The sequence below is a fragment of the Podarcis raffonei genome, chromosome 7, assembly GCF_027172205.1.
Source record: "Podarcis raffonei isolate rPodRaf1 chromosome 7, rPodRaf1.pri, whole genome shotgun sequence".
Taxonomy (NCBI): Eukaryota; Metazoa; Chordata; class Lepidosauria; order Squamata; family Lacertidae; genus Podarcis; species Podarcis raffonei.
In genome coordinates, this window is record NC_070608.1 from 59,794,204 (window position 1) to 59,808,819 (window position 14,616).

Genomic DNA, 14,616 nt, shown 5'->3' on the forward strand with positions numbered 1-14,616 from the left:
CCAACCCCCGAGACAATGAGCCCAGCCACCTTTTATTCACAGTCGCATAAGCATTACACTACAGCATGGCCATAAACTTTCAACCGCTGAAATATACACCCAATATGTAGCAATGGAGATTTATGTTACTGCTTTATGAATGAACACTGTGTTTTATGAATGGACTCTGTGTTTTGTGAATTACATAAGAGCCACCAATAGGGAGCTCTAGAATCTGACAGCTAACCAATTGGGTACTACCAAACAGCGACCCCTATTGCTGAAAGCAGGTAACCAGGAGGGAATGCTTCAGCTCAGCCTTTGCACTGTTGACTGAACACCCCCTGCTGTGCAAATAATGGAGAAAGCTCATAAATTGTATCCCTTCTGACATCCTGGCCAACTCTGTTACGCTGGTGTAAACCCTGGCACATCAGAAGCCCAGAATAGCAGCAAATAAAATCTGCTCATACGTCAGCGACTGATAAGACTTGTCAACCAGTTCTTCCAAAGTCTTCCTAAATTAAAGAGCTCCAAAATACAGGCCAAAAGAGAACAGGTCTGGGAAGAGCGAGGCATACAATGGGCACCACCAGTGAAAAGGCCCTGCTCCGTGTAGCTCCTGCCTTGTTATTTGATAGGGTGCCCACCTGCCCTCCTTCTTGACATGGAATGCTCTCTATTGGAGTCTCCAGGTCCAGTACAAAGACCATAAGAAGGGAGAGCAGGGACCTTGAAGTTCCCAACTGCTGTTACTCAAGCAAGCAAGCAAGCAAGCAAGCACACAGGTCACCTTTGTCACAGTCAGGACGCCTATGTCCTGACCAGGCCTGCACCCAATCTTGTTTTTGTACAATCTGATTTGCTCTCAATAACCAAAATTATATTATCAACATATACAAGCAGAAAAGTTGTTTTCCTTCATTTGCAAGGAATCGTACAAAACAAAGTAGCACTAATAAAGAAAAATTCCAGGGTGGGAAAAGAAAGCAAACTAAAAATGCTTTTGCAGTTCATCTAAACTATCCAGCAATATCAAGTTATAGGAAAACTGGTGGTATTAACAGTAATCCTTCTAGTTTATTAATTAGTTTGGCAACTTCTATGCACATGACATGTGATGCTAATTATTTCCCCAAAGAGTTAAATTGTAACTACTCAGAGGCAGTGACAGTTGCAAATGGCAACAAAATACCTGTAAAAGGAAGAGGAGCAGGTTTGCTCAAGTGTGTAGAAATACTGTTTGTAATGAAGTGAGAGCAGTAGTTTACTTGCTCGAATTAACAAATAAAGTTTTGAGAATTAAAATTCTAGATTAAATTTGATTACTTAATTTCCACACTGTGGCTGTAGACCAAATCACCTGTCAGGAGAGTTATGAGATTCAAGTGAGGGTCAGATGCCTTGCCAATCCCAGCAGGTATATAAAAGACCTTCGCCCTGGCCAGGCCTGCGGTTATTTTAAAGAATAACATTACAACTTCATTTTCCTAAAAAATAATGCTTATTCCACAAAAGGTTTACAAAGTTCAGTTATTGCAAAAGTTTTTCAGTGTTAATTTTATGCATTTTTTAAAATCACCATGGTATTTAACAATAATATCTTATGTCCTTTAGAGGAGAAATTGTGAATTGCAAAATTTTAAATACCCGTCATCATCCCTCAATTTTGTTTATAACACTTTTCCATTTTCTTCTTGTTGTGGGGGGGGGAGGGGCATCACAAGTTGAGTATCCTAGGACCTCTCTTCTTCTAAATCCAGCCCTGAGGTGAACCCAAGCCTTCAGCCTGAAGTCGTACAGGTTTGCCACCTTGGAGAGCAGCAGGCTTTCTCGCCTTATTGGTTCTTGCTGCTGAATAATGCATGGTTTAAATTAGACCCAGTTCCGTTGTATCAAATATCACGAGCCCAAATGAACATGTAAGATAACTCAGATATATCTTCTGGTTTGCTGGATGCAGAAATGAGTCTTTGATAAATGATCTGCTGCTGCTGCGTGTTTATGCTGTCATCTTAGATACAGTAGGTAGTGGGCATTTTGCCAAGGTAACATTTCTCCTTTGAAAGGGGCACATTTGCATTTACTCCCTTGTGTATTGGAGGTGTGCGCATGTGCTTTTACAGACACTGCATGCCACTTGCTGACGGTTTGAGCTATTCTATTAAATATTCTAATTGATTCTGCACTATATTTGCCTACGGTATCTGTTTAAATAATGGCGATAAACTGGTGTATGCTAAAGCTTGTTGGAGATTTTGAAAGGGGCAAAATCCCATCATCCGTTGCTTGGGGAGCTGTAAAAACTCATTCCAGTCTGAACAGGATAGTCAGCTCACTCACCGCTGCTTTCTAGTCAGTGGCCATTAATGAACGCAGTGCCAGGAGAGTAGGGACTCAGCTGTATAGCTGCAAATATAACGTTTTAAGTGCATTGTTCAAATGTGACATTAGATGGCGCTTGCAAGCTTAATGGCAAATTCAATATATTTTTACAAGTTTTTTAAAAAGCATTTTCACAGCGTTTTTTTAAATTTGTTATTTATAAAATTTTCAAATTTAACAATAAATAATAATAATAATAAATTCCATTTGAATTATACATCCAAATCTAATCTTTCCACTTTCAGACTTCCTTCAGTCTATCTGGAAATTTTCATGTTTTCACAGTTATTCACATTTCTTGCATCTATATTGTTTTGTTTTTTTAACCAAATTAATCTTAACAATTATTATAAAACAATATTTCTTTCCATTATTATCACAGAGCTTCTTGAAAACCTACAAACGTTAATTGACCTTCACATATATTCTTAATATACTCTGTAAATTTATTCCAGTCCTCGGTAAATCTCTGGTCTCGCCGGTTCCGAATTCTCCCCGTTAGCTTGTCTAATTCTGCGTATTCCATCAACTTCATTCTCCATTCTTCTTTTGTCGGGATTTCTTCCTGTTTTCATTTTTGTGCCACCAAAATTCTTGCCGCTGTTACTGCATATAAAAACAACTTCTCATCCTTCTTTTTTATGTCATTTCCAAGTATTCCTAACAGAAAAGTTTCTGGTTTTTTAAGAAAGGTATATTTCAACATTTTTTTCAATTCATTATAAATCATTTCCCAGAAACCTTTCATTTTTTTACATTCCCACCACATATGATAGAATGTTCCTTCTTTCTCCTGACATTTCCAACATTTATTACTCATTTTATACATCTTTCCAAGTTTTACTGGTGTAACATACCATCTATATAACATTTTCATAACATTTTCTTTTATTGTAGTACATGCAGTAAATTTCATTCCTTCTTTCCACAATCTTATCCAATCATCAAATTGAATATTATAACCAAAGTCTTTGGCCCACTGAATCATTGCAACTTTAACCTCTTCATCCTTAGTATGCCACTCAAGTAGTAATTTATACATTTTTGATAAAATTTTAACATCATTATTCACAATTTCTTGTTGAAATCTAGATTTTTCATCTTGAAAACCTCTTTCCAGCATCTCTTTTTTAAACATCGCATTCAGTTGGAAGTAGTGTAACCAATCAAACACATAATCTTTAACTTCATCGTATGGCTTCAATTTCCCTTTATTTCCTTCTTTTATGATTAAATTCTCATATGTAATCCAACTCCTCGTCATATTGATCTTCTTAACACTCATTACCTCCAATGGCGACAGCCAATATGGAGTTTTAAACTCTAATAAATTTTTGTACCTTTTAGACACAGCGTTTTTTATATATGTGTAGATTCCACCTGGGTGACTGAAAGTACAATGGAGCCAGGGCTAATGGGTCGTTTCCTCACCAACCTCAGCCGGCCTCCAACTGTCTGTCTTCTTGCTTACATCCATTCCAGGAGTGGCGCTGGCTTTCAGCTCCATCCTCCATAGTCTCAGTGTTTTCGGCAGGGAGGAGGATGAGTCAAAAGCAGCCTTGTTTCACTTCCAGGCTCTGGTTTCACTTCCTGTTGGCCTCTCTTGCTTTCCAATGTGCATCGGTCACCACTGAATGGAACCTACCACTTTCTACCAGCTTTAGATTGCGTATACTTCTGACCTGCACTCAAGTCATATTTGTTTTGTTTATTGACACTTGGATCATAGCTTTAAAAGGTGCGTCTCCCCCCCCCCATTGCTCTAGGGCAAATCCTATGTTCTTATGTACCATAAGGATTGGGTACTCAGCCAGAACTTGTGAGAGGGTATTAGCATTAGGAAATTATGTGTGGGACCTGCAACAAAATGGTTTTCAGCACACTCCATTGCAGCCTAACCCATGGTTTTCTGTCTCCCCCAGGACACTTGGTGTTCTGTGGCCACTGAAAATGCTGTCTGTGCTTTTTCCTCATTTCCATGTCCGATGGAAAAATATCAGCATACTTTTCTATTGGGCATGGAAACGAGGAACAGCACAGACCGTGGTGTCTTTTGGGTATATGGTTTATTTACACATATATACAACCTGGGCCTACAATGGAGGGGTCCGCAGCATTACACTCCAAGCGGGTCTCCTGCTTTCCCCATAGGTAGCAGCCTTGAATCCAAAACAGAAGTCAGTCATGCTCTCTGTCTCATTTTACAGCCCGTCACAGTTTTGCTGGCACATAGCTGCCAACTGCTGCCCTAAAAAACTAACACTGCCCTTTTGTCTTACTCACTAAAACCAGGGCCAGGGGTGGAGCTTCACCCAGTTGGTTGTCTGGCACTGAATTTCCTGATGACCCATCTGCCTTCCTTTTGTTGAGTCAACCACTCGACCATTAGCAAGTGATTACCTCACGAGGAAGCTGGCCTCTGCTATTTCCAACTCTTGCTAGAGCCAGGAATTTAGGGGTATGCTTAAATTCTAACCTTTACTGAATCCAGACATTTAGGGGAGTCTGACCCCAACTCATAACAACTGGTTATTTACTAAATATAGTAGTACTTAATGGACAATAGGCCAGCAAACATCAGAGCATCTAACTGTGGGTATTTTAAAGGGCCTGATTGTGTTTCTTTGTACTTCACATGCATATGTGTGAGCATACATGCTGAGTGATGCTCACATGGAAAATACTGTGTCTATACAGACACACTTTGGGCAGAACCACATGCTTAATTCAACACAAACAATGGGCCAGTGTCCTCCTCTACTACATCTTAGATAGTTCAGGGCAGAGCATACACAGCTCTGTTCTCCAACACTCATTGCTGTTGCCAGCCACACCCACCCACCTGTCCAGCTAATATTTTCCAACTGAGGCAGCTGCTTCATTCTGCCCAATGTTAGGGCCAGCCTTGCTCCTTAAAAAGGACAACAGTGACATGTGAAACTAACTGGTATCTCATGAAGATGGAACTGGAACTTTTGTAGATGTAGTCTGTAGGATTCTGGGAAGCCTCTCCAGTTTTGGATTTGATCCTGGAATGTCCCACGTTTCCTTAGGATGTCCCTATTTTCATTGGAGAAATGTTGGAATGTATGGGATTATGCGACCCCTGGAGCCAAGGATATAAGTAACTATAGAACCTTTAGAAGACATCTGAAGGCAGCCCTGTATAGGAAAGTTTTTAAATGTTTAATGTTTTATTATGTTTTTGTATATGTTGGAAACCGCCAAGACGGGTGGGGTAGAAATGTTGTTGTTGTTGTTGTTGTTTGACTAGGATATCCCTAATTACACTGGAGAAATGTTGGAGGGTATGGAGTTTAACAGAGTAAATCCCATTGAATTGTCTCTAAAATTGCAACCTAAAAGTGCTTCATGCTTCCCAAGCAAGCTAAGCAAAGAAGGCCAAGGTCATGTACCACATGCTTGTCGCCCTATCTGACATGCTCTCCTAAATATTCTTTTTAAACTTTCAAGGTTAAAATATGTATATATCGCAAATGTCTCTGCAGTGTATGGCTTGTGGACCTATAAAGAAACCTGGCTGCGAAACCAAGACCCCACCTAGATAAAAAAATGCACCCCTCCCTGTCTTCCTCTTACATTGCTCAACTAACCTAAGACTTTAGTTGAGGCTGCATTTGTTCCCCCACCCCCACCCCTTTCCCCCCTACTCTCTCTTAACATCCTCCAGGAACGTTGCTTCTCCCGTCCCATATAGGAAGTCTCATTCATTCTTCCATTCATGTTTAGAAGGAATTCCTTCATTCTCTCTCTCTCTCTCTCTCTCTCTTTATTTGAGCAAGATTACCACCATCCATGTCCCCTTCCCTCTTCTTCTGCCTTTGCCAGGGAGAGAGAAAAACAGAGCCTGCCCAGATGGTTGAGGAGCAAAAAAGAAGGAACATTTTCTCATGCTTTTAAAAAGAGCACTTTCTTTCCTGCCTAATATTTAGCTCCTTCAAATGCAAATGGAGAGGTTTCACTCCAAGGTTAGCATAACAATTATGGGAAAGCTTTAAATCTGAAGCATTTGTTTACAGGATGAAAGGAGTCCACAGTCCAAAAGCTCTGAGGCCAGGCCTTTTCACCAGCTATTTTCTGACTAAGTAGTGAACGGCAAGTCAATTTTAGATCACAAAGAAAACTAATTTATATCGCAGAGTAAGCTAATTTTGAAGGAACTTCTACATTAGAAATGGGTTTTTTTATTTTAAAAAGTCTGCTGCTGAAGAAAAGTATTAATTTCTTTTCTTATTTTTTTTAAAGATTGCATCTTTTTTTTTTTAATGAGGCTGCCGAATGCCTTGAAGTTAGTGTCCAAGTGCTCAATAAGGTCTTTACATTTCTGAATATCTGGAATTATTACTGGAGTGTGAAAAGCAAATCTAGAATCAGAAGCATTGTTAAAAACAACAACAACACCCTCCTCTTCACATCTTTCTGCACCCCCAGCCATTTTCTGCTTCACTTGCTGCCACGCTCATTTTTTTTAAGGTTTGTGCCTTAATTTTTTTTAAAAAAATCCCTATTAGTGAACACTATAATGTACACCGGCTCTCAGCCAATAAAGTAAGATGAGTTCCGCAACCCCAGAGTTGTCCGCGACTGGACCTAACAGTCAGGGGTCCCTTTACCTTTACCTTTATAATGGTGAAATGTGTCATAATAAATCTTCTATCTGTGACAGAGAAGAGGTGAACTGCAGACAGGAAATGCCCCTAGCCAATGACTGGTGTGGTTTTCAGCCTTGGATTATGCCAGTTTGACATGTAATATTTTGCAGCTGAGATTTTCAAAAGTTCGCAAGCGTATAAAAGAGTATAGGTTGTATAGTTACTTATCTCTTTGGCTCATGGGTCGCATAACTTCAGACCCTCCAACTTACATCTGATAAAAATAGGGATGTCCTACTATGTCCTCCGAGGGATACAGGTGGCGCTGTGGGTTAAATCACCTAGCCTAGGACTTGCCAATCAGAAGGTTGGTGGTTCGAATCCCCGTGACAGGGTGAGCTCCCATTGCTCAGTCCCTGCTCCTGCCAACTTAGCAGTTCGAAAGCACGTCAAAGTGCAAGTACATAAATAGGTACCGCTCCAGTGGGAAGGTAAATGGTGTTTCCGTGCACTGCTCTGCACATGACCCGGAAGCTGTACGTCGGCTCCCTTGGCCAATAAAGCGAGATGAGCGCCGCAACCCCAGAGTCTGCTACGACTGGACCTATTGGTCAGGGGTCCCTTTACCTTTACCTTTACCTTTACCATGTCCTCCATTCTGGAATCCAATCAGAAACTGGAACAGCTTCTGTAAATCCACGACTGTCCCTGGAATTATAGGGACACTTGGAGGGTCTGTAATAAGTGTGTTTAGGGTTGCAGCCTTAGGAACTGGCAGGCTGGTTTGCAAGAAGAGGTAATTCACCAGCCCCCGGAAATGTCATTTACTGTCACAAAAATTGCTGTGAAAGCTTTTTTTTGGTTAAGCGTTCAGATTGGAGCAACACATCTGCCTCTTTTCCCTTTTAGTGATTTATGGTAGTAAAAAGGAAAATGAAATGATAAAAACCCAAACATATGGACCACCTACAAATAGTGGCAAATTGCCGGAGAAAGGGCTAAAGCTATAATTCAACATTAGCAGCAATTCTATAGTCGTTCTCTTGCTAGTAGGGCCTCGTTTGCATGGTGAGTGATTATTATCTTTGTTTTTGTCACCTCATTCTTCATCGCAGCCATGCCTGTAGGCTTCTCTAGCATATATAGAAGGTGCTCTATTATGGTCTTTTGTATAAATTAAAATGTCTCAGCTGCTTCTCAGAGTACGCTTGAAGGCCACAGAATCACTGTTTTGATTCTCATGCACTTGTGAAAATACACTCCTGCATATCCTTCCTTGAAGAATTCAAGTAAGTTTCCATACACGCAAAAGCTGAAAAATAGCAATATCGATGTTGGGAAGGAACTATTTTATAAGATTTTACTGCACCACGTTGTTTAATGGTAGGTTGAGATTACTCTGGGAGAAGCCTCCCCACGCCCGCATCCAAGCAAGGTTGATTTCTCCCCTTGTCAATTCTACTTGAATCAGTGCATGGTGACCAATCACGTGTAGATGTTCACCACATGCCTTGGCTCCAGAAAGCCCTTGAACAGTTGCATCACAAGCAGTACACAGCTGCTGGAGGGCACGGACATGTCTGAATGTGCAATGAACATATGTGAATGATTGATCATGGTGCCCTGCTTCACATAGGCTGGCAGAACAAAGTCAACCCACTTTCAAAAAAGTCCCCTTTCTCTCCCCCCCCCCTTCAAAAGTTGTGTGAATAGGACTGTCACTGTCTGGTCTATACAAGGATTGTCAGACTCCTCATCTACCAAATCTTCAGGAGCAATGCTTGATTTTTTTTTTAAAAAAACAAACATTATTTGACACCAATCTGCCTCAATGTGCCGCTAACACTGGAGAAAATAAGAAGTTTTCCTGCACCCCTGGCAAGGAACCTGTTATTAAAACTTTCATATAGCATGTATTTAATAATAAAAAGTCATATATACATGTGGCTTACTGGGTACTGTGGACCCAGGAGCTAGCTTTTCTGCTCCCACAAAAGCAATCTATCAAAACATGTATATATTAGTGTTGCATGCCACCTAAAGCAATCTCTGAGAGATTCCAGGGGTTCCAGGCACTTACCCAGGGTTTGTGTTTCCTTTGGAATGAGGTACATTGGAGACTCTGGTGTCTTTAGGATTTAAGGTTTATTTGCATTTATATACAACCTGAGCCTACGATGGAGGGACTCACAGCATTAGCACCCCAAAGAGAGTTTAGCTTCTCCCGTAGCCGCAGCCTTTGATTGAAACAGGAATCAAACATTGTTCTGTCTCTGGTTCAACCCTGGGTTTTGGCAAATAGTCGCCCCTCTTAGTGGTGCAGCAATCAAGCTTCTGGCACATTTGCAAAGCTACAAAGGTCTGGTATGGTTTCAAATTGGATGGGGGACCACATGTTGAGATTCCTGCATTGCAGGGCGTTGGACTAGATGACCCTTGGGATCCCTTCCAATTCAACAATGATATGATTCTAGCTGACATCACTTTATGCTCAACTCTGGCCTTTCCCCCCTAACAGCCCACCCATTTGTTATCTGGCACAGATCCACTTTTTCCCCATAGAGCTGGAACTAAATATGATGTTGTAGCTCTGTGTTCTCCATCTCAGGCTTAGATTTTAGGCTTTCTCTAGAAGATTTTAGAAAGATTCATCTTTGTTTATCATATTTGTCTAATTTACTCATCTATATAATTTATCACAGATCTGTTTAAGTCACAGGATTGGATTGTTCCTTCGATGGAGTTACATTATGTCCACTTCATAACCAACGTTGTCCTGAGAAGATAATTTGCAACAAATAAATAACAGTCATGCTTTGTTATAATGCCACGGAATAGGAAGGTTGGCAATGGATATAAATTCCTTTTTTTTTTTTTTTTGCAAAACATTGCTGTTCAGCTATGGCAATCATAGCGAGTGCATATTTCAACAAAAACAAAGAAAATCAGAAATGTGCAATTATTCAAATACCCACATCTTTACAGTGGTACCTCGGGTTAAGAACTTAATTCGTTCCGGAGGTCCATTCTTAACCTGAAACTGTTCTTAACCTGAGGTACCACTTTGCTAATGGGGCCTCCCGCTGCCGCTGTGCCGCGGCACGATTTCTGTTCTCATCCTGAAGCAAAGTTCTTAACCCGAGGTAATATTTCTGGGTTAGCAGAGTCTGTAACCTGAAGTGTCTGTAACCCGAGGTACCACTGTATTGGCTTATAGGTTCATAGGATTGGGCCTTCAGTAATAATGCATTTTAAGTATAATTTAGCCAAAGTCATGCTTTGGAAGGTATTCAAGATGTACCAACTGTCCAATCAAAACTAATTTTGGTTTGGCTGAAAACTTATTTTTAAACTTTTTCCATTTTGAATATTAAAAATGGGAATACTTACTTAGTATTCTATATATTGAACAAGCGGTATACAACAGAAATGCAGAAATAATTTTAAATGTTCATTCAAGAGGAATTTTTGTAGTTCAGAACTTTGTCATGATTAGGCAGATTCATGTGGGTTGCTAAAAGCAGTGCTAAAAGCAAGCAACATGTAAACCGTTTTGCAGATAGCTGCCTTTAACAGAAATTATGCCTTCCCCATTTCTCTCCAGGAGACACCCTTTGAGTCAGTCTTGTTGTGTTCTTAACTCAGTAAAGGCAATAAATTCAGGTGAGCCACTTGAACCTTTTGAGTTGTTTTGATGTCCATTTTTACCCCTAAATCCCCCTGGCCCCCGACTTAAAGAAGCCGTTTACTGTTTGCAGTAAATGCCATGCCTTTGATTCCTACTTGGCTTTATTTTCCCAAGCTGGAAATTTTGTTCCATTCTGTCAGCAGGTAAATAGCCTTAAACCTCTCATGGTTTTGTCTGAGTAAAGCGGGCCCGAAAAGCATTACATGTGTTCCAAGTTACAAGAGGCAACTCTTGCTGTGTTCAAGTGGGTCTTTCCTCTCATTTTTGCTTCCTATTAAGGGCTCAGCCACAATGAAGCTTTAATCAGCTTCACTGATTTAAACCTAATTTGCACTTGGCCTCAAGGCTAAGGTCCGTAGCACAACTTGAAGGCCTTTCAATCAGATGCCAGAATGAAGTGCCTGAGGTAGTTCACACTCTTGTGCTCCAGGCAAAGAAGAACAACAGGTTCCAAAGATGCTAAGTTAGTTTGTGTGTCTATACGTGTGGAGAACAAAGCAATGCTTTCTCCTTCATTAATATCTCCTCATTGTTGGTTTTCAACCTGCATTTGTATTTCATCATGTATGTTAATAGATCTTCTGCTCTTCAGTATTTTGTGGCTTCCACTGACGCAAGCTGCTGTTGGACAGAAAATAAAGAATGTGACAGACTAGTGATCTGGTCTATTTTAGCAGTTGGGAAAAGTCTCACTGTCAGTATAATCATTAGAAATGTGTTTCCCCCTTTTTCTCATTGAGCCTGAAAAAGGGAATATAAATCTTAAGGGTCCCCCCCCCCACTTCCCCCTGACATGCACAAAAGAAATGTTTAATGTGTTTCTTTCTTTCTTGGAAAATCAGTTATACAGTTGTATTTTCTACTTAAAACACAAATTAGGTGTCAAGTTTGAAACTTTATTGTTTAAAGGCATGGTTGTATACTCCTGCTCCCACATTCCCACCCCACGGCCATGGATCAGTGCAGTCTAATGAACGGTATAAAGTCTGTTCAAATTAGTGTGGAATTCCACAGCATCTGCTGAAGAGACGCCTAGAATTCCGCACCAGTGTTTCATATTTGCACCCATCCTGCTGGATCTATATTTAGTGCATGCAGCGATACAGAACAGAGGAGACAAACCAGCTCCACATAGATGGACAAATTTTAAGTAGAACTCAAACCTGAGGGTTGCAGCTAATTTGCACATGCGTGTATATACACCCTTTGCATCAATACAGTGGTAGCTGGGACCATCTCATAAGCAATCAGGATATTTTAGATCATACTTAACAAGACCTAGAGCAAGCATGGTCAATGTGGCATATTTCAGACTCTGTAGACAAAGCTTCCCTGCAACCCAGGTTGGCGCAGCCAAAGGATAGGAATGGTAATAAATTACACATCAAATTAATAAAATGGGCTTTGAAATCAGGACATTTTATAAGTCATGCAACTATAGAGCTGGAAGTGGGGGCAGTTTTATTTTGACTAACCCCCTTGAGCCCCCTGGGAGTACAATCCACACAACTAGGGATTAATCCTGATCCATAAATGTGCCAAAAGCAGGAATGTGCAATGTGAACTGTGTTTTGTATGTAGTGAACAATTAGCTCAAGATATCTCAAGCAACAGCAAATGAGCTGAATAGCACACTATTTCCTCCATCGCCACATCATTATTTGGAAGGGGTGGGGAGGCAGAATCGAAATGACATGGAGTAATTTGGATTTGTATTCTAGTGTGTTAGAAGCCAGGGTGAGGTGCAACCACATTTCCCAGTTTTTCATCTAATCCGCTGTAAGACCTGGAAACATATTTAAAATCAAAATCTCAATATCCTTGTAGATCCGCTAAAAGTCAGTAGGTGGAAGGAAGATACCTCTAATTCTCTTTGTGATGCAATAGCCACTTAACAGTGGCATTCAGCGAGTAGTCATGGGTAGGATTGCACTGTTAATGCATTGGCAAGGTACAGCGGATGGTGTTCAGTAAAGTCTTACACAGAGTAGGCCTGTTGAATTCAATAGACCTAACTTACTCATGTTCATGCATTTCAATGGATCTACTCTGAGAAACACTTAGTTGACTGCTACCCTGTGGCAGCATTTTTAGTTAAAGACAAATTGCAAGGGAATTTAACAGTTTTCTAAAAAGACGACAGAGGAATGCTGCAAATAGGTTTCATGAATGCTGAAACACAATATATTACTTTTTGTCAGTTTGCTTTTTTATTTTAGGTTTTAAAAAAGACATAGTATAGATTGTGCTTTTAAGGTGCGTAACTGTGGCAAATGTGTTCTTTACAATTCACTTGATAAGGAGGGGGGCGGTTTAAGGGGATTCTGCTGTCCCCCTTTTTTTTGTCTCTCCCCCAATTTATCTAAGCACAGTCAATAGAAAATGTGTGTAGGGAGGGGCAAGCTGAAATGCATGAGATAAGGACAACTCATGCCTTTGATAGTAACACAACAAGTTCCAAAGAGGAAATCTGGATGCGAGCTAAATGTACGAAAGTTTTGTACGCTTATCAGAGACCAACCTCAGAAGTGATTGATGCTTCTGTATCACAAAGGTTAAGATTGTTCAGCTTTCCGGGACTGGTTGCTATGTGATATGACAATCTGCTCTAATAAATTTGCAAAAGATGCATTGATATTTCCTCCAAGATCGAGCATTTAATTTTCAAGAACCCTCAGTGGATATGACTTCCCAAACTTGTTCTCATAGGTCTGACACAGTGCTATTGCCACAACACCCGAAACAATGGAAACCAGAGATAACTGGGTGTTAAGCGTGGAACAACATTGCCAGCTTCCATATCTCTTACCAAACTTGCTTATGTGTCAAGGTTCATGGACTGTCAGAGATTTTGAACTGAGATAACAACTCTGGTGTACACTGACAGGGAATTGGATGATAGTTCAAACACATCCCCCTTGAGTAGCTCCCAGGTCATTCCGGTTATTGTCGGTGGAACTGTACATTGTATCCACCAGAGATAACAACCTTGTTGTTGTGGTATTTCAGGATAACTGACAAAGAGAAGGGAAGCAAGGCCTCTGATCTCACCTTCTTGACTCAGATCTTGCTTGTGGATGCGGATTCACTGCAGATGAACCACTGGACACAATGGCAATATGTTAGAGTAAACACTATAGGATTGGGCTGCTGGGGAGTCCATGCATTGGCATTCAGTTCTTGATGACTGCAACATTATGTGATGACTTGATGTGTTCTAAAGTGATGTGTACACAGCCCTCCCTCTCCCTCCACTGAGACAGTCGTTCTCAAACTTTTTTTATGTGGGCCAAACTTTTGACTGACTCTTCTTGACCCCCCATTTTTGTTGTCCGCCACCGCAGAGCATTTCCTATCAGAAGAAGAGCAAGTGCTGTTTCCACTACCAATGGGATGTAGCACACACACCCTCCTCCGTCCTGAGAAAATCCCTGAATCCCAATTTTATTTAATTTTTTATTCCTTAGTAGATTTACAAAAAGAAAAACACACACAAATAAACCAATTTTCAAAAGGGGCAAGATTAGATGCAGACACACAAAGCATTTTTTTTAAAAGTCAATACTCTTTGATAACAACAACAACAACAACAACAACTTTTATTTATACCCCGCCCTTCCCGGCCAGAGCCGGGCTCAGGGTGGCTAACACCAATAAAATTTCAGTAAAAACATAATAATAATAATAATAATAATAATAATAATAATAATAATAATAAAACAATTTAAAATGCAATTTAAAATGCAGCCTCATTTTAAAAGTCAAAACCATAAGGGGAGGGAAACATAAGGGTCAGACTGAGTCCAAACCAAAGGCCAGGCAGAACAGCTCTGTCTTGCAGGCCCTGCGGAAAGATGTCAAATCCCGCAGGGACCTAGTCTCTAGCGACAGAGCGTTCCACCAAGTCGGGGCCAGTTCTGAAAAGGCCCTGGCCCTAGTTGAGACCAACCT